The following is a 20740-nucleotide window of genomic DNA, read 5'->3' on the forward strand; positions in this document are numbered from 1 at the left end:
CTTATAAGCTTGTTTATTATAGTGACAACTTTCTAATATACTCTTAGTGATATTCAAGTATACAATACATTATTATTAACTATACCCACAATGTTTTTCAACAGGTTGCCTGAACTTATTTATCCAGTCTAGTTAATATTTTCTATTTTTTAACCAACATCTCCTCTAGCCTTCCCTTCTGAGGCACTGATAATCACCTTAATCACCTTTCTGTTTCTGTGAGCTCAACTTTTTTCAATTTCACACATAAGGGAGATCATGCAGTATTTGTTCTTCTAATCCTGGCTTATTTCACTTAGCATAATATCCTCTGCATTCATCAATACTGTCACAAATAAAATTTCCTTTTTTAAGGCTAACTAGTATTCCATTATGTATGTACTGATTTTTTTTATCAGTTCATTTCTTCATGGACATTTAAGTTGATTCCATAGCTTAGCTGTTATAACACTGCAATGAACATTGGAATATAGATATCTCTTCAAAATACCAATTTCAATTTCTTTGGATATATATACCCAGAAGTAGAATTGCTGGATCATAAGGTGGTTCCATTTTTACTAGTTTCAAGGAACCTCATCACTGTTTTCCATAAAGGCTGCACTAATTCACTTTCCTACCAATAGTGTATGAGACTTCCCTTTTCTCTACATTGTCACCAACACTTGTTATTTTTTTTATAATAGCCATCTTAACAGATGTTAGATATAAACTGATTGTGGTTTTCATTTACATTTCCCTGATGAACAGAGATGCTAAGCACTTTTTCATATACTTGTTTTCCTTTCATATGTATTTTTTTAGAAACATCTTTCCAGATACTTTGCTCATTTTAAAATTGGGTTAAAAACAAAAGACCCTGAATAGCCAAGCAATCTTGAGCAAAAAGAATAAAGTTGAAGGCATCATACTATTTGATATCAAAATTTACAATAAAGCTATAGTAATAAAAACAATATTATATGGGGACAAAAATCAGACATATAAACCAATGGAATAGAGTAGAGGGCCCAGAGATAAATCTATGCAGTTACAGTGAGCTGATCTTCAATTAATGTGCCTAGAACATACAGCAGGGGAAAACTGGGTAGCTATATGAAGAAGAATGAAATTGGGCCCATAATCACCCCATATACAAAAGTCAATTCAAAATGGATTAAATATTTAAACATAAGACTTGCTATAAAGCTATTGGAAGAAAATTCAGGGGAAAGATTGTTGGCATTGGTCTTGGCAAAGAGTTTTTGGATATGAAACCAAAGCACAGGAAACAAAATTGATTTTAGACAATTTAGATCACAATAAACTAAAACGCTTCTGCAGAGCAAGGGAAACAATCAAGAGAATGAAGGTACAATTTACAGAATAACAGTAAATATTTGTGAACCATACAAATATTCTGATAAGGGACTAATATCCAAAATACATAAGGAAATCAAACAGCTCAATGACAAGATGTCAGTATTGTTTAAATATATAGAAATATTTAAGGTTGAATGTATATTTGAAAGAGCAACACACTGAGGCTTTGCTGCACAACTCCAATTCCTATAATATACTTTGTTTATTAATATAGAAAAACATACACATGAAGTGGTCCATTAAATAATACATCAAGATTATCTGTCATTAACAATAATCCAAGTCATAGTGATAAATCAAAAAGTATCACTTTCTTGTACCTCTATGTTATATGAAAAACTAATTCTTACTCATAAAAATGGACTAAATGTAAGATGAACGTTTTGGTTACTGATTTTGTTCTTGGAGAAATTGCTGTGAAACACTGAGAAGACATGTTTTGAAAGAGCTAGTATCTATACTTCCATGGACCTCTGTTTTTAAAGGCTATTTTTCATAGAACTGAGCCACTGGTACTGTTTTTCCGTCTGATACTTTTTTGACATTCATGCAGCAAATATTTCAAATGGGACATTATATCTTGAGAGGATAGATAGCTAAAACTGAGTATGCAATCCTCTTCTCTTCTTTTCACAGTAATCACAACTTGGCCTTTGATCTGACTTGAAACTCTTTATCCTTCTCTAAAACACAGTGGGAGGAGGCTTCTTCTGCTGGAATTAAGTAGGGCAAGATGTCATGTGATAGTAATAACTCCTACCATCTCTCCTAATGTAAAAAATCTTTAGATACCAACTATTTGGTAAAGACATATGTATAATACATTTTTGGATTTTATCTCCATTTTTTTCTGCCAGTTAGCATAATATTTTTTTCTTTAAAAGCTCTAAAAGTTTCATGTCAGTGAACAGGAACAGAATATTTTACAGAAAAATTTCAAAGAGATTTTTTTGTAAAGATGCACCCCTAGTGATGAAGCGTTTGTGCCGAGAATGATAAGGGTAGTTTCCCTATTGTTCACACAGCAGGTCGTCATCTTTTTCTTCTTAATAGGGAAAGGTCTTATCCTCAGCAATGCTGCATGAGTTTTCCAGTTACTTGGCAACAATAATAAAAAAAAAATACACCGCAATAAAGGGCCCATCATCAACATCATGACAAATCGGATGCCTCAGCTGGTTTTAATGGCCATATGGAGATATTAAATGCCTTGCTTTCAAGAATTAAACCCAATGCATGTGATCAGGATAAACCCTGGTATGTGTAGCAATGTGAAATTTTCAACTCCTGTATGTGATTTAATATGTAGAAAATGTGAATAAATATGAGACACTTAATAAACAAAGCAACCATGGAATATAAAAGGCATTTTTTCTAATTTAAATATCAGGATAAATTTATTTGGCACATCCTTAAAATCACTGACAGCTAATATTATGAGGTCATCTACTATGTGTGTGCTGCTGTCTGTTACAGAATTAATAAACAGAAAATTTTGATCAAGAAATACAGCCATTCATAAATGAACTGTTAAGACCAATCAGAATCAGGAGAAATCTTAATATGATACACAAACACAAACAAATGAAGCTACCTGTAATAAAAAGGAATACGATAACCATACTTAAGGTGGTGGTGAAAAAAGAACTAATCTAAGTAACTTTGGAAAACAGCAAGATGATTGGTTGCTATAAAGATAAAGAAAAAAAAGAACTCTGCACAAGTGCTGTTTTCTGGTCAGTAAATGTATGTCTCATATGAGTATTGATAAGACATTCTGAAACTAATGTATGTATATAGGTTTAAGTAAATAATAAATATGCTATAGATAATAAAAATCAGGTTCCTTTTGGAGAAAGCTGTTAGAAATAAAGACTAAATTGATCTCTCTGCTGTTGAATTAGAATCTGAGATACCAATAAAAACTAATTATATGTCTAAACAAAGAGATATATAAAAATAGATGTGTTTCTATATATGAGCTTATGTCCAAATATTTTCCAGTGTTGTCTGCTGCGAGGCCCTAGAACAAATGACTCTTCAGTAGTAATTAGCATACCTAAGTGCACAGATCTTTGTTTCTAAGCACTATTCGTATATAAAAGGAACCAGATTCATCTAGGACAAGAGTAGGAAAAACCAAGAGGAGCTTATGGAACCAGAATAATGAATGTTTTCAAAAAATATGGGAGGCAGTTGTAAAACACAGAAGCCAAACTAAAGAGCTGCTAACAGAAAAACCTTGAGCAGCAAAATAAATAATAAAATAAATAAATATTGAATTAAACTAAAAATAAAATAAGTATTCATGATCTTTTGCTAATATAAATAAATAATTCATGAAGTATATTTACAAAATGTGACAGCCCTTCTATGTAGTGGAATTATAATTAATAAACATGTTAAGAAGTAAATAGAAATATCCAGTAGGAAAATACCACAGTGGTTATTATTGCACACATGATTCACCAATGGGTACTAGAATCAGTGGACAAGGATTCAAGATGATATTTCCATAGTCTTAATGTTTCTCCCTTGAGATATGTTCTCACTAAAAGAGAAATGATTGGGCTGGGGTTGTGGCAGAGCGGTAGAGTGCTAACCTACTATGTGTGAGGCCCTGGGTTTGATCCTCAGCACCACATATAAATAAATAAAATAAAGGCATTGTGTCCAATTACAACTAAAAATAAATAAATAAATATTTTTTAAAAAGATAAATGATCATAATTTCATAGCAGAAATGATCATCAGAGACCACCTTGATTAGGTAATCAAGGTCAATGTCATATGTAATAATACATATCAACATAATGAAGCCATTATATGGAGCACTGAGAAGGACTTTGCATCATTTTTATAGTTCTCTTTCCAAGAAAGTAAGATCTTAGTCTAATAATGAAAGGATACCTGATATCTTTGAATTTAATTGATGGATATGCAAGAAAAGAACTGATCAGTAATCTTAAAGATATCAAGGTCATGAAAAACAAGGAAAATCTGAGAAACTATCACAGATCGTAGGAGTTCAGGGACAAATATCTAAAAGCAATGTGGGATTTTTATTTGGATCCTTTAAAAAATGACATTAGTGGAAAAATGGTGAAGTTTGTATAAGACAGTTAATTTGGTTAATGCTATTATGATAATGTGACTTTCCAGGTTATGGTTACTGTACTATAGTTGTCTAAGATGTTAACATTGGAAGAAGCTGAGTGAGGGACATATTGAAACTCTATTTATTGCTTTTGAAAGGGTTCTATAGATCTAAGAGTACTTTAAAATCTTAAAAATGTGCCATTATTGAACAAATTCAGGAGAACTTCATTTCTAATTACTACAAACTGTAAAAACAGGTAAAATGCATGAAATGATTATTTTCAGATGCTGAAGAATAGCCCAGAATTATGATTTCTAAAAGAAGAAAACCACATGATGTAAGCTTCCAAATCTTGAGAATAGAGCATCAAGTTGAATTCTGCCTAGATGCAATGTCTAGACTGATGCATGAAAGATAAGCCTAAACACAACACAATGGACCCTGTACTGAGGACACAGTGATCAGAATTTGGGAATACTAAGACCACTGGATTTGACAGGATAAGTTTTTGGAGAGAAGAAAGCTGTGTAGAGTTAATGCTCCAGAAATTTGTACAAAGGTCCCCATTGTTCTTTCACTGAACATTAGACTGCTCATATGAAGGGGAGGATTCCATGAGGCTGGACAAAGAATAACTACTGGTGGGATAAAGGAAAAAATACTGGAAAGCAGTGAGCTGAATAACAACTGGAAGGCAAACATGACAGGGATATCATTGATATTGAATAGCCAGATGGAGAGTTTTCTTTGATCACTAAGAGTTAGTAAAGCCTCGGAAAACAAGAATAATGGCTACCATTGTTGTATAACAGATACAGGATGTGCTAGAATCCTGGCATTTAGGTACCCATGTTGTTTGAACTTAGTAATCCCTTACATGGACTCTGGAAATTGCTCTATCCCAGATCCTCTTGATGTTTCATATTGCTGAGGGTGTCCATTCCCTGACACCTGATCATTTTGATAAAAGCGTTTCCTCCTCAAAGTAAACGGAAATATCTTGTTGACATTTTATTATTTTAAAGCATGCCCAAAGAAAGTCTGGTACTCAAGACAGAACCAAAAAATTAAAAAAAAAAAAAAACACTTTCTATGGCTGAGAGATTAAGTTAATTTTCTGCTCAATCTACTTAGAGAACAGGGAAATTAAAAAATACAACAGTGAGACAATATAGCTTCAACCAAAAGTTTGAACAAAATTTAAAAGGTTGATACAATAAAATGCCTGTGAGGCTTTAGAATATTCACAGCTATAAAGAATATGAATTGGTACAGCTTTATAAGAACAAAATTTCAGAAACATTAATAAACATTTGCAATCATCACATTTTCTACTTTAATCCAATTTTTACTTCACTATCTCCTTCCTATAAAATGCATATTTGCACAAGAATTCATGTTCAATGATGTTGATATCAATTCTATTAATCATAGTAACAAATGGGAAACAATGTAAGTGTCCATCAGGAAAAGATTGGTTAAATTAATTATAGCATATCCACACTTTAGAATTCTAAGTGGCTCTGTATGTATTTCCAGAAAGATACTGCATTCATTTTACTTGGTGGCAATGGCAAGAGAAGGAACAATATATAATCTGTTGTTCATATATGTTAATAACTCACAATGTAGTTTTCTGTTTAGTTATACATAAGTCAGTCCCAAAAAGCTGAAGGTCAAATTTTTCTCTGATATGTGGAAGCTAACCCAAAATAAGAGGCGATTTAAAAAAAAAAAAGAATAGAAGAAAGATCAGCGGAATAGACAAAGCGGAATGAAGGGATGGGTAGAAGGGAAAGGATAGGGAAAGACAGTGGAGTGAATCCGACCAATGAATCTCACCATCATGTACATCTACAATGTAGTTTTTATAGTACATCTATGGAAGGAAAGTCCTAGAATAAATTTTAAAATTGAATGAGTCTTTAATTGTGGTTACTTCTGAGGAGAGGCATGAGTTTTGGAGGAATATGATAACAAAGGAGAATAGTCATTTCTCCATATTTAGAATTTGGAGGCAATAAGAGTATCAGAAAAATTACCTAAAACCAAAATTTTTCTCAGGAGTGAACAGAGAAACAAAGGACGGTGAATAATTCATTAATTATTTCTTTTCTTATCAAAGATAGCCTGTTATAGAACCATTTGTCATCTTCCAGAAGGACTCCTATGTTTTTCAGGATTCAGCCTCAGTGTATGTTTGTTTTCATAGCAATTCCATTAGTCTTTCTTCATGAACTATTTATTGTATAAACTTTTGGTTTCTGACCTAGGTAAGCTCATTCATTGCTCTAATGTTCAGTGGCCAGTCTCAAATAATTAACCCTTATTAGTATCTGACCTCAGATAACAGGTGATTTCCAAAACCTTTTTTTTTCTAACCACAGGTTTATAAATTAAGAACAAGTAGGTTCTGTACCAAATCAGACTCTACTCACCAGCAGATTTGTAAGCACTCTGTCAGGGCTGGGGATGTGGCTCAAGCGGTAGCGCGCTCACCTGAAAGCACTGTCAGTATGGTGAGGCCACCTAGGGAGGTGAACTCTAAACTTCCCTATCCAGAGTGAGATGACTGTTTCTGTTACAAGAGGTTCATGGTGCAGGACAGGACCTCCAGAGGGTTGGAATCATCTTTCAGGGAGAAAGCAAGGGAATCTGGGTTGTCTGTTCCTCTGGGAGCAGATGTAGTCTCCAGAAAATGATGCTGTGAAGAGCTAGCCAGCAGTTAAATTCCAGTTTGGACAGGAGGGCACAGTGGGGAAGACCTAGCGGAAGGGTTCTATAATGCAGAAAAGTGCTGGAACTGGGCACAGGTGCTGAGACCAGGGTAGAATCAGCACTAGAGGCACCCCAGGCGTAGGGGCAGGAGGACCCCAGGTAAATGAAATGAGCTCCACCGATAGTTTGATTCTTTTTCAAATTCCTTCTTTGGGTCTGCTTTTGGTATGTTGGCTACATGATCTTTCTTTTTATTGTCTAAGAACAATTGTGAAATAGTGAGAAAAGAATTAAGTAGTGACAAAAGAATTAAGTAGTGGGAAAAGTGGAACACTGTGGCTTCTAGAGGAATTCAGAAAAGAGATCTGATCCTGGCCCTCTGACATTAACTATATAAACTAGGCAAATTACTAAACTAAATGAGCCTTAATTTCTTCATCAGTGAAGTGGGCCAGGCAAACCCTATCTTCTCGGATTTGTGCGAATGCATGTAATTCACATAAAGTACCTGGTACTGACTGGTATGCATTGAGATTTTGAAGAATGGCAGTTATGGCCAGGCACAGTGTTGCATGCCTGTAATCCCAGCGGCTTGGGAGGCTGAAGCAGGTTCTTTGAACTCAAGATCCTCCTGCCCTAAGCAATTCTGTGAGACCCTGTCGCTAATAAAAGATTAAAAAACAAAAGGTGGGAATGGGGGGGAAGCTGGGGATGTGGCTCAGTGCTTAAACACTCCGGAGTTCCATCCCTGGGACCAAAAACAAACAAACAAAAAAAGAATGGCAGTTATTAATTTGATGTTTTGGCCCCAGATGATACAATCCCTTATGAGATGTGGTCTTTTTTGTTTGTTTTTCTTTGTTTTTTAATCCAAGAGATGGCCTTGAATATGCAATGCTGTAGGCCATGGAATAACAAATTGACCAAAAATTCTGCCTAGCAAGAAAAAAAATGACCTAGTAAGTCTTCTCCTCTTACAGGGTAACTTATTTATTTTGGATGTGGGAGAATTCTCTCAATCAGGATGCAATTCAAATCTCCTAAAATGTGTATCAAAAACAAACTCCTGTCATGCAGGGTGGCAGACACCTGTAATCCCTGTGACTGAGAAGGCTGAGGCAGTAGAATTGTAGGTTCAAGATCAGCCTCAGCAACTTAGCATGGCTCAGTTAGACCCTGTCTCAATAAAAGCATGTGTGTGCGCTCACATGCGTGCACGTGGTGGTTGGGGGGATGGGGGGGTGTGGCTCAGTGGTTAAGCCCTCCCCTCCCCCCTGGGTTCAATCCCCAGTAGCCCCCCAATGAAAAAAAAGCTCCTTCCCTTCCTCCCTCCCAATTTCCTTTTGATCCAAACTTTTCATATTTTCATCATTTAATACATATCCAAAATCAAGCCCTCTCTCAAAGTTTGTCAAATTATACTAAAGGTAACCTAGTTCCCCTCTAATGGAGTGGGCTCTGATTTCCTCAACCCAGAGCAAATTGTATTAGCATAGTGTTTTATGGGCTTATCACCTCAAGAGAGTATTGTATAAATGTTGGCGAGGATGGAGGAAAAAGGGTACACTCATACATTGTTGTTGGGACTGCAAATCAATGCAACCACTCTGGAAAGCAGTATGGAGAAAACTAGAAATGTAACCACCTTAGAAAACTAGGAATGTAATCACCATTTGACTCAGTTATCCCACTTCTTGGTGTATATCCAAAAGAAATAAAATCAGCATATTACAATGATGCAGCCACATTAATGTTTAGAGCTGTACATTTGCAATAGCTAGGTTATGGAGCCAACCTAGATGCCCACCAACAAATGAAGAGATAAAGAAATTGTGGTATATTCCACACAGTGGAATATTACTCAGCCATAAAGAAAAATAAAATTATGATATTTACTGGTAAATGGATGGATCTAGAGATTATAATGCTAAGTGAAATAAGCCAACCCAAAAAACCATAGGGCAATTGTTTTCTCTGATATGTGGAACCTAATCCACGATAAGTTGGGGGGAGAATAGAAGTTCAGAGGATTAGATGAAGGAGAATGAAGGGCAGGAAAGAGGGGTAGGAATAGGAAAGACAGGGGAAAGAATCCGACATAACTTTCCTATGTACATATATGAATACATCACACTGAATCCCACCATTGTGTACATCCACAAGACTGGAGCCCTAGTTAGAATAAGATATGTTCCATGCATGTATAATTTTATCAAAATGGACTCTACTGTCATGTATAACTAAAAAGAACTAATTTTTTTAAAAAAGAGTATTGTCCTTATTTTTAAAAAGCAAACAAACAAAAACTCCTTGGTCATGATGCCGATAAAATCACTAATATGAGCATTTTGTATACCTGCACTGGAACAAAAGAACAGGACAATTTCCATCCCTGTTCCAGATGGAGAATTTGCTGTTGTTTACCCATTATTCCAAATACCTGCAAAGAGCACTTTTTCCTTTATATGTCTCACCTCTGAGACATACCTCCCAAGGGTCCAGTCCCTTTATCATCCTCCTTTGACATACCGCCCAGCTTAAGTTAAAATCATTTCCCAACGAAAAGTTTGAGGTTTTCCAAGACCCTACATTGTCTTGTTTCAGGGTGTTTATTCTTCATTGCTCTCTTCTGAACCTCCCACTCTCACCCACACTTCACTACACGTTTTCACTTGTCTTTTATGTCTTAGAGGATATATTACCATCTTATATGATAGCTGCTACCGAACTAAAATTTTATAGATAGTGGTTCAGTCTTCCTTTTCTTGTCATCCTTACTTTTACCATGGAACTTTCCAAAGAGCAGATGCTCAATTAATATTTGAGGAATAAGAAGCCAGTGAATAAGAGGTCAAATTTATTATAGTTTAATTTTTCCATATTTTTCAATAACTTAAACACATCAAGATATAAAATGTTATTATACAGAGTAACAGGATAGAAGAAATAAGGAAAATCACGAATTTGCCATCTTTTACTAATATTTTTTCTCTATTTATTAATTTCAACTATTTTACTGCTCCTTTTTTTTCATGTTTTTAGGGAAATGCCTATTCCAATGTCATGTAACTTATTTATTTTGGATGTGGGAGAATAAGGTGGTAGCTTTCTCAACTTGTTTGATAAAATAGCAAAACTCTTAACTCTTTTAAGATTTATAAATAATATTGAATATGTAACCAATATTCATATACTTAGATACTGAAGCTAATTAAACTTTTCTAAAAGAATCAACATTTGAAATCTTTCAACAAGAGAAAAATCTACAAGTTATTCGTGTAGAATAGAAACACAGATATGATATGCACTGTGTATCTTCCAATAGTATCTCCAGCCTCCGCCATTTGGTTGAATGCTCTCTTCAAACACAAAGTAAGGAAAGTGCTTTAGCCATCATTGGGGTGGGAGAAGCTGCTAGAACTGAACCCGGAAAGTGCACTGGCCATTGCACCAGTAAGAAACAGAGCTGCAAATCTGGCTCAGGCTCTCTATTCCTCATCTCTCAAAGCTTCCTCATACCAGGATGGGAAGGCACTAGGGACCACATCATGGATCTTGGCCAGAAACTCAAGGATTCTCATTTTGCTGGTTTTGGCATGGGTCCAGGGGCCCCACAGGAATTGATAGTGAGGAGGATCACTGCTGGGCACCTGCTGGTACTCTAGGTATCTTTCCTGCACCAAGTCTTGGGTGATGAGCTTCCTGGGTTCTCCATAGATGGAGTACTTCCTTCCAGCATATGTCCCCATCACATTAAGACTTCCCAGATATCTTCCTCAGTGGCACAGTTGCCCTTCTTGAAGCTCACATATAGGACAGTCATCAAGAAGCCAGTCTTAGGCATGATCTCCTCTCCTTAAAGCCTTGCATCTCTGGTGGGATGCAATTTGCTAACAAGGATATAGCAGTGCCTGATTGGATCAACTTCCTTTACTTCAATACGAAAGGCAAGCACCATGAGCTCAGAGGATTTCTTGAGGATCTCAGGGAAGTGCTCCTAATACTCTTTGATGGTATACTTCAGCATGTCTTCCTTTGTTATGGAGTCTCTTATGTTACACTTGCATAGCAGGAATTGCATCAACAAAATCACATTCTCATCTAAAGGAGTTGTGCATGAATGATTGCTGGTGTGCAGAGCCTGCAGTGCTTGGTCTTTCCTCATCTTGGCTTTGAGAATCTTCATCAGATTCAGTGCATGAAACACCTACAGAGGTAGTGGTCATGGATAGGACTCTCTGAGGCTGCTGGGATTTACTACATGACTCAGCAACAGGGGAGCTCTTAGGATTATCATAAGGAAGAGAAGAGGAGGAAGAGTGGTACTCTTCTTCCTCTGATGCAGTGGCCTGAGCACCCTGGAGACCCTGAGTCTCACTTGAGGCCTGCTGGTATTTCTTACAAGCACAGAGCTTACTTTTCTGACCCCAAGGCATGATGACCCTGGTCAAGGATAGGGGAAGGACAGCAGGTAATGCAGGTACCTGGAGGAGTGAAAATGAAATGTATGTCTGCATTAACCAAGTTTGCCTGTACAAGTTTCTGTGAATGTACTATTTTAAGAACCCTCAGGGCTCCTGTTGTAATCAGCCTGTCCCCTGAGAACCCAGTGGAAGAAGTCTGAGGCTGCAGCCAACCAGCCCTGCCTATGGCGAGTAAGGGCTAAAAACAGGTGCTAGCTGGTCTACACCCTGCGGGACCTGAAGTTTACTATCTGAATCATCCTGTCAACTGTTGACAGAGTCTAGGCCTCCTTCCCTCTTTGGTCCCTGAGAAGGAAATGAGAGTCTTTGCCAGGTACCCCAGCCTGGTTTTCCCAATTTAACAACAGGAGTGGGTTTCTTTGGGATCCCTGCTTTGTAGATGATTAGGATTTTTGTGATCATCTCCATTAGATCAAGGCCCTCACCTTCCTGAGACCTCCCCATCCCTAATGGCCCTAACAGGGGCCCTTCCAGAGAGGCCAAAGAGGCAAGTGTGTGTATATCTACCCTCTGTTGTAATGTTAAGGGTCCCCTCAGTCCTCACTCAAAATCCTCTCCCTTATTTTGTGTAAGAACCAGCCTCAAATCAAATTCTTTATTTTAAGAGACTAAAAGACAGAATTGAGGGGGTGTTAGGCCTAACAGCCCTGTCTGGGGTCTCTTAGCACTGTGGGTGGGGGACAAGGCATGGTTCTATGAGTCTTCCTTTGTTCAGCCAGGATATGAGAGGCTTAAAGTTCTAAATGTCTTCATTTTGACTCTGCATTGCACCTCTCCTCTGCAGACCAAGGCTTGGATCTCTCCAAGTTCCCTGAAATGGAAGTCAAGGGAATATTTCAAGCTGAAAACTCTGCCTGGGGTTTCCCAGGGGTGAAAGTATGGGTAAGGCTCTGTGCAGGACCTCTCTGTTCTGAGGTGCTTCAGGGTTGAATATGGAGGAGAAGGTAAGGTGTCCCCATCCTTGCTTTTTTAAGGCTCCTTAAAAAATAGCAACTCCCTAAAAGCTCTGAGTAGTTTCCCTACTGCAAACCTTGCAGAGAATGGGTCATATTTCCAGATAAGATAAAGATAAGAAAGCTGCAGCACAAAGTAGGGCTGGATGTGTAGTGGGTTGTAAGGAGTGGGGGTGGGGGGGAGCACTGCAAGATGCGGTCTGTTTGCCAAACTGCCAAACTTAAACTTTTGGGACTCTTCTGTTCCAAAAGGTCTGCTTTCTAAGGGGAATTGCCTGAGCTGAATGATTTTGTGAGTCTGGGATCTGTTGACAATACTAACATTAGTCTGCCCAGTGTAGTGACTTTATTTTTTGCCCCTCCTTTATGGTATAACCTATATTTACAACCCTAAACAAATACATGTGCATGTGTATTATTTTTCATGAAAGAACTCTTAACCCTTGTTTTGTGTGGTTCACTCTTTTTTGCAGTTTGATATAATATTAAATTTTAAAGGCCAGTCATCAGCCAAAAATAAATGAATAGAGGTTTCAGATGGTTTTTAACACAGTTTTGAAAACCATCCTGTCTCAACTAACTCAAACCTTTGTGTTGTTTGATACTATCCCAAGATACATGCACAAAGGGTCTGATGTACATTTCCAGATACTTCAGTGAAGTAGAAATTCATTGTTCCAAGACACACTGGGAAGAAGCCTAAACTTAAAAACTTGTCCAACCAATTCTATCATCTGCTTCTTTGCAAGCTACAAACCTATCTCTACTTCAGGGCATGCTCTCACTTGCCCACAGCAAAGTACTAGTTCAACACAGACTTGGTGTCCCTCAGGGATGTCTCACATTTGTTGTTTTTCTGCTGTTCATATTGTTCTTTTGTTCTCTTTTCTATTGTTTCTCCAGGGTTGATTTTGAGAAACAGCAGCCAGAGTCTGGTTGTCATTCCAGATGTAGGCAGTATGTTAGTCTACTTGGACTGCCATAACTAAGTACCATATACCATGCGACTTAAACAACAAAAGTTTATTTTTTTTTCACAAATCTGGAGACTAGAAGTTCAAGATGAAGGTGGTCAGTAGGATTAGACTTTGGTAAGGACTTTTTACAGGCTTGCAGACACCAGTATTCTTGCTGTGTCCTCACATTGCATATTCTGTGTACCTCTGTAGTGAGATCTGTAGTTTCTCTGCCTCTTCTTATAAGGATACCAGTTCTTTCAGATTAGGGCCCCACTCTTATGATCTCAATCAACCTTAATTACATTCCTGAAGGCCTAAGTTCCAAATAAAGTCACATTGGGTGCTAGCACTATACATACGTGTGTGTGTGTGTGTGTGAAATTAGTGGGAGCATAATTTAGTCTACAATAAACAGTAAATCTGTAAATAAGAAGTGACATCTTTACAATATTCTTTTCCCCATGAATAAACATACTGTGCTGATCTCTTTTTTATTGGAACTTCTTTTCCTTAAGCTTATTTTTATAATTTCCTTCAAAAAGATTATGTACATGTTGTTGGGTTTCATCTTGGATAAATTTTGGATATTTTCTGCTATTGTGAGGGTTCTTTTTATTATCTTTCCTAACTAGTTATTGATTTTGTGTGGCTAGGCTTCTGAGTTTTTTGTAGATATATATATATATATAAGAGCTTTCTGAAATCTCTTATTCCTTTGAGTATTTTATACACTTATTGCTTTGGATTTTCTAATTAGAGGATCATATTTTCAACATTTATTGTGTCTGTCTTTTCAGTAGTTCCACTTCTTATTTAGTTTGATATTTTTATTGCTCTGGTTATATATTCAAATCCATGTTTTAACAGTAGAGATGGTACTGTGTATCCATTTTTGTTTCTCAACTTAAAGAGGATATTTCTAACACTTTACATTTATGTAAGTTTTCTGTATATTTTAGGAAATGAAAATTCTCTTATAATGTTATTATTTTTTAATGTTTTTTTTTAGTTGTAGTTGGACACAATACCTTTATTTTACTTATTTTTATGTGGTGCTGAGGATCGAACCCAGGGCCTTCGCACTTGCTAGGCAAGCTACTCTACCACTGAACCACAACCCCAGCCCTCTAATGTTATTTTGCTATCAGTTTTTATCCTGAATAGATGTTAAATATTTTTATAAGTGCTTTTTCTGCATGCTTGGAAATGATCAAATGGCTTTTTTTTCTCCAAGCTATCAATATAAAGAAATTTCAACTGGAAATTTTCCTAATGTTATATCATATTTGCATTTCTTAGACACAGCCTACTAATTCATTGCCACATTGACATGAATTTGTTTATGATATATGCCTCTATATGAATGATTTTGGATCAAGTGATCATTTATTGGGATGTCATTGCATGGTCTTTGTATCAAGGTCAACTCAACTGTTAAAATGTGCTTAATAACTTCCCATCTTTTTGCATAGCTATCAAGAGTTTAAAAAGGCAATTAGTTTTTTCCATGACCATCTAGTGAAATTGGCCTCCAAAATTTGAAGGTTCTGTAATATTTTGAGGGAGTAATGGAGCCTAAATTAGAGTCTTAAAGTTCATAGCAAAGTACAAGCAACAACAGGAAAAAGAACATCAATAGGACTTTATAAAACATTTTTAAAACCAAACAGTTTTGTATATCAAAGAATATTATTAAGAATGAAAAAGATAACCTTTAAATTACAAAGTTCAAGTAATTCACAGAAAGGCAAAAAGGGGAAATAAAAGAACCAAAAACAGAGGAAACAAACAAAACAAATTGTAAAATGAAAGATATATCAATAATTACATTAAATCTAAATGTTCAGGGCTGGGGATGTGGCTCAAGCGGTAGCGCGCTCGCCTGGCATGCGTGCGGCCCGGGTTCGATCCTCAGCACCACATACAAACAAAGATGCTGTGTGCGCCAAAAACTAAAAATAAATATTAAAATTCTCTCTCTCTCTCTCTCTCTCTCTAAAAAAAAATCTAAATGGTCAAATCATAACAACTAAAACAAACTGGTAAAATAGATAGATATACATGTCCCAAACATTTTCTGTCTACTAAAATATCACTTCACATTTTATATACATGGGTTAAGAGTAAAAGAAAAGGAAAATACATGCTATACAATGTGGTATGCAAACCATAAGCAAATAAAAACTGATGAATGAGATCCTAGATTCTATCCTTAGTTCTGCCACAAAATATACAAAACAAAGCAAAGAACAAAAAAAACTGGATTGAATTGACTTTATTAATGTTAGAAATGTAGATTTTGTAATAAAGAGACTACCAGTGATAAAGAAGGGATCAAATAATGATAAGAGAGCCAATTAATCAAGAAGGTAAAATAATTATAAATCTCCATGCATATAAAACATAGTTTAAAAATATCTTAAAAAAAACTGACAGAACTGAAAAGTACACATATTCAAGGTTGTACTTAGGATCTTTAAGACCTCTATCTCAGGAATCAAAAGAACCAAGAGAAAGGAAATTATTAAAAATATAGAGTGAAAAAAACACTATCAGATAACAGTATCCAGACAATACTCATAAAACACTTGATTCCCAAACACTCAAATACATATGGTTTTTATGTACACAGGGAACATCCACCAAGAACAACAATATGCTGAGTCATAAAACATACCTTCAAAATGTAAAATAATTGAAAACATGCATTTACATTCTCTTCCCCTACTGGAATTGAACTAGGAATCACTACCAGAAACAAAACAGGGAAATTTACAGACAATTAAACGAAGCAACATAATTATAAATCACATGTAGATCAAAGAAGACATCTTACTGGAAATTCAAAGTATATAATCAATTAAATAAAATGGAAAAATATTTCAAATCTTTGGAATGCATCTAAAGGAATCACTTTAGGGAACTGTACACCATTAAATTTTTTATGTTAGGAAAAAATAAATAGTTAAGTCAATAATATAAACTTCCTTCTTACAAAACTAGAAAATCAGACAGATTGAAGGAAATACATTAAAACAAAATTAGAAACCAATAACAATGAAAACAGAAAAAATAGTAGAGAGTATCTATTAACTAATAATCTGCTTCTTTTAAGATAATATAAAATCAATACATGTTTAGCATGATTGACAAAGAAAAAGGCACAGACAATATTAGAAACAATATCAGAAAAAAAGGAGAGGAAATTATCAAGGACCCAAGAGATATTAAAAGGATTACAAGAAAATACTATAAGTAACTCCCTACATAAAATTTGGCAACTCAGAAAAAAATGAACCAATTCCTTAGAGACAACTACCTACAGAAACTCATTCGAATTATAGTAGCATGAAGATTTCTATAGCTATTTTTCCAAGTATTTCTCATTGGTTAATAATAGTTATATATAATATTAGGATTATTTTGACATAATTATAAATGCATGGAGTATAACTTGCTCCAATTAAGGCCCTAGTACTTACCCTTACCTTCCCCTTCTTCCCCCTGTTACCTCTCCTCTACTCTACTGGTTCTTCTATTTATTTCCATTTTTTGGTAAAATCAGTGTCATGTGGATATACCTAATAGTAATATTCAATTTAATAAACTCATATATTTGCATTGGAAAATTATTAGGTCAGATTCATTCCACTATTTTTCCCTTATACCTCCCTCCTTTCCTCCTCTTCAATCCCCTTTTTCTGCTTCCCATAACTATTTTTAAAATGGAGTTCATTGCCGCAGTCTGGCTGGGCACAAAATAACGGAGCCACCACACTGCCTTGTAGATTCAAACAGCAACTCTTTATTCCCGAACTCTCTCCGACACTCTACACGCACGTTCTGGGAAAAATTACACTCCCTCCCCCGGGCTCTGCATACCAATTCTCTCAAAACCCCACGAGAACTCAACAGGAACTCAAGGAGCAGGCGCCTGAGGCAGCAGGATCCACCCTAAACCTGGAGCCACCCTAATCCAGCAGGATCCACCCTAAACCTGGAGCCACCCTAATCCAGCAGGATCCACCCTAAACCTGGAGCCACCCTAATCCAGCAGGATCCACCCTAAACCTGGAGCCTCACCTTTCAAACCAAAATGCCATGCTTCATTCCTACTTGGCTATGGCTCTCAGCAGTTCATAGCTAAAAACTTGAAAGCACATTCTCCCAACTTAGGTGGGAAATTCCACCAACCACTTAAAGAATAACACAAATTCTATAAAACATACCCAAAATTAAAAATGAAGATGGTGTTTTCCAACTGGATAATGATTATAAGTACTTTTTTATTTTCTATTTTTAGATATACATGACAGTAGAGTGTATTTTGACATATTATACGTACATGCAGCATAACTTATTCTAATCAGTATCCCAGTCTTGTGGTTGTACATGATGTGGAGATTCACTGTGGTGTATTTATATATGAACATAGGAAAGTTAAGTCAGATTCATTCCACTGTCTTTCCTACTTCTATCCCTCCCTTTATCCCCCTTTGTCCCTACTCCACTGAACTTCTATTAAAATAGACAAAACAATACAGTGAAGGAAAACTACAGAACAATATCTTTCTCTCAAACAAAAAATCTCCAACAAAATACTAGCAAACCAAATCCAGAAATATGTGAAAAAAAATAAGGCATGAAAAATTCTAGGAAATGCAGGGCTGTTCAAAAATTCAAAATCAATCAGTTATCCATTATATTAACAGAAGAAAGAAAACCACAAAATTGTATTGAATGATGCAGAAAAAGAATGTTACTGAATCCAACACTTATTCATTATAAAATTTTACAAAACATTAGAAATAGAAAGGAATTTTGTCAAGGTGATAAAGAACATCTATAAAATATCATAGCTAATAATATACTCCATATGGAGAGAATGAATTCTTCCCCATGAAGATTGGTAATAAGGCAAGTACGTTGACTCTCACCACTGTGCTTTGACACAGTACTGGGAATCTTAAATAGTTGATATCACAGGAAAAAGAAATAAAAGTCATGAAGACTGGAAATAGATGAAATAGAAAAAGTTCCTATTAGCAGATGACATGATTGTCTAAAAGAAATCCCAAGGATCTACAGGAAAAATGGGGGGGGAAAGTGCCCAAATCCTTTAAATAGTAAGTTATCTAAGCAAGTTTGTGGGCTATAAGCAAGATGATGAAATAAAATCATTATTTTACATATTAGCAATAACAATTGGAAATCAAAATTAAAATACACAATACCACTTACAACAACTAAAACTTAACTACAAGTTTAGGTCAAATAAAGTGCTTATTTAGTCTGTAAGCTAGAAACTATAAATTGCTAATGGTGAAATAAAAGACTTAAATAGAGAAAAGCATCATATCCATGAATTTAAAGAATTAATAAATAAAGATGGAAATTTTGCAAAAAGCTCTCTGTATGTTTAAAATTTGCTATCAGAATATCAGATGTTTTGTACATCTATACAAGCTGATTCTTTGATAGAAAAGCGAATGAATTAGAATAATTAAAACAATTTCAGAAAGAATTAAATGGGAGGAATTACACTACCTCAGGATAAGACTATAAAACTGCATTAATCAAGTTTATATTAATTGACTGGGATATATACATAGACAAATAAAACTAAAATAGAAATAGACCCTTACCAGTATAAGCAACTGATTTTTAACCACATACATAGGAATAGCAATTCAATAGAGCAACAGTAGTCTTTTCAATACTGTTGGGACATTTTGATGCTTACAGATTATTTAAAAAAAAGGCACATTGGCCTAAATCTCCTCCCTTATAAAAATTATTTAAAATAGATTATAGTTCTAAATATAAACCATAAAGTACATTATTTTTAGAAAAGAAAACAGGAAAAACATATTGATGGTGACCAAGAGTTCAGATATGGATCTGAAACCATAGTTCATAAAATAATTTATGGGTAAATTAAATCATATATCCAACAAAGTATTTGTAATTTCAAGAATTCCTTAAATTCAACATCAATCAGAAAAAGGCTCCAATTTTTTAAAAAGACATATAATTGAAACATACACACTTTAGCCAAAGAGGATATATGGATCACAGACAGATGAAAAGGTATTCAAGATTATTATCATTTAGGGAAATGTAAATTAGTTGAATATAACATGGCCTAGGCTCTCTGGACAACAATTCATAAGTTTCTTATAAAATCAAACATGTATTTATCATATGATCTAATATTTACCCTAGAAAATGAAAACTATTCATAGCAGCATTATTTGTAATAAGCAAAAATTATAAACACCTTTTATATCCTTTGATAAGTGACTGGATAAACAGATCATGGTACATCCATGGTACATAAAGAACACTACTCAACATTAAGAAAAAACAGATGATACAAGCAATAACTTGGATGTATATAAGTATGTTTTGATGAGTGAAAAATACCAATCTCTAAAGGTTACTGTGTAATTTGATTTACATAAAATTCTTAAAATTGTAATATTATTACTGAGGAAGGACCAATAGTTTCCAGGTTAGTTGGAAGACAGTAAGATTATAAGGAGGGTATACAATGTCATTTCTTTAGGGTGTTGGAAAAATTTGCATTCTTATTGTAATAGTGGTTACAAAAATCTAAACATATTACATATACACATATATATCTTTATTGAATTATATATATACTTTTTTCTCCAACATGAAAAACTAACAAAAACAATAAAAGCAATGAATGCGTGTTGAAATTGATTAAATACTGGATTTATTTTACTTAATAACATACCAGTGTCATTTTCTGAGTTTATATCATTGTACTATCATTATTTAAACTGACATCTTTTGAGAAAGCTGAGAGAAAGGTGTTCAGGAACTCAATGTACAATGTTTGCAATTTTTAAGAGCCTAAAATAATGTTAAAATAAAGGGTTTATGGACTTATGATTTTAACTCCAACATAGAAAGAGCTCAGAAGTCATGACTTCCAACTTCATAAGAACTAGCTGGAAAAAATTGAAAATCAATGACTTTCCTTGGACTCAACAGGGATATTAGGTTACAGAGGTAAGAAAGCAAACTGCCACCCTGAAATCTGAAGAGACAGGCACATTCAGAAAGTTACAGTGATTTGCGTACCTGAAGCAGAAATTACTGTGAGCCACTGAGGCAAAACCAATTACTTCACTA

At 35.2% G+C, this 20740-nt stretch overlaps 2 pseudogenes; both read right to left on the minus strand.

Moving 5' to 3' along the window:
- Positions 1-9707, minus strand: part of LOC124079646 (small ribosomal subunit protein uS13-like) — a 49000-nt pseudogene extending 39293 nt beyond the window's left edge.
- A 961-nt stretch (positions 9708-10668) lies between these two features.
- On the minus strand, positions 10669-11616 carry LOC124079647 (melanoma-associated antigen B10-like; annotated as a pseudogene).
- Positions 11617-20740: the final 9124 nt, after the last annotated feature.

Source organism: Marmota monax, unplaced genomic scaffold, assembly GCF_021218885.2.
Source record: "Marmota monax isolate L192 unplaced genomic scaffold, Marmota_monax_Labrador192_F-V1.1 WCK01_AAM20220418_F8-fsc00075, whole genome shotgun sequence".
Taxonomy (NCBI): domain Eukaryota; kingdom Metazoa; phylum Chordata; class Mammalia; order Rodentia; family Sciuridae; genus Marmota; species Marmota monax.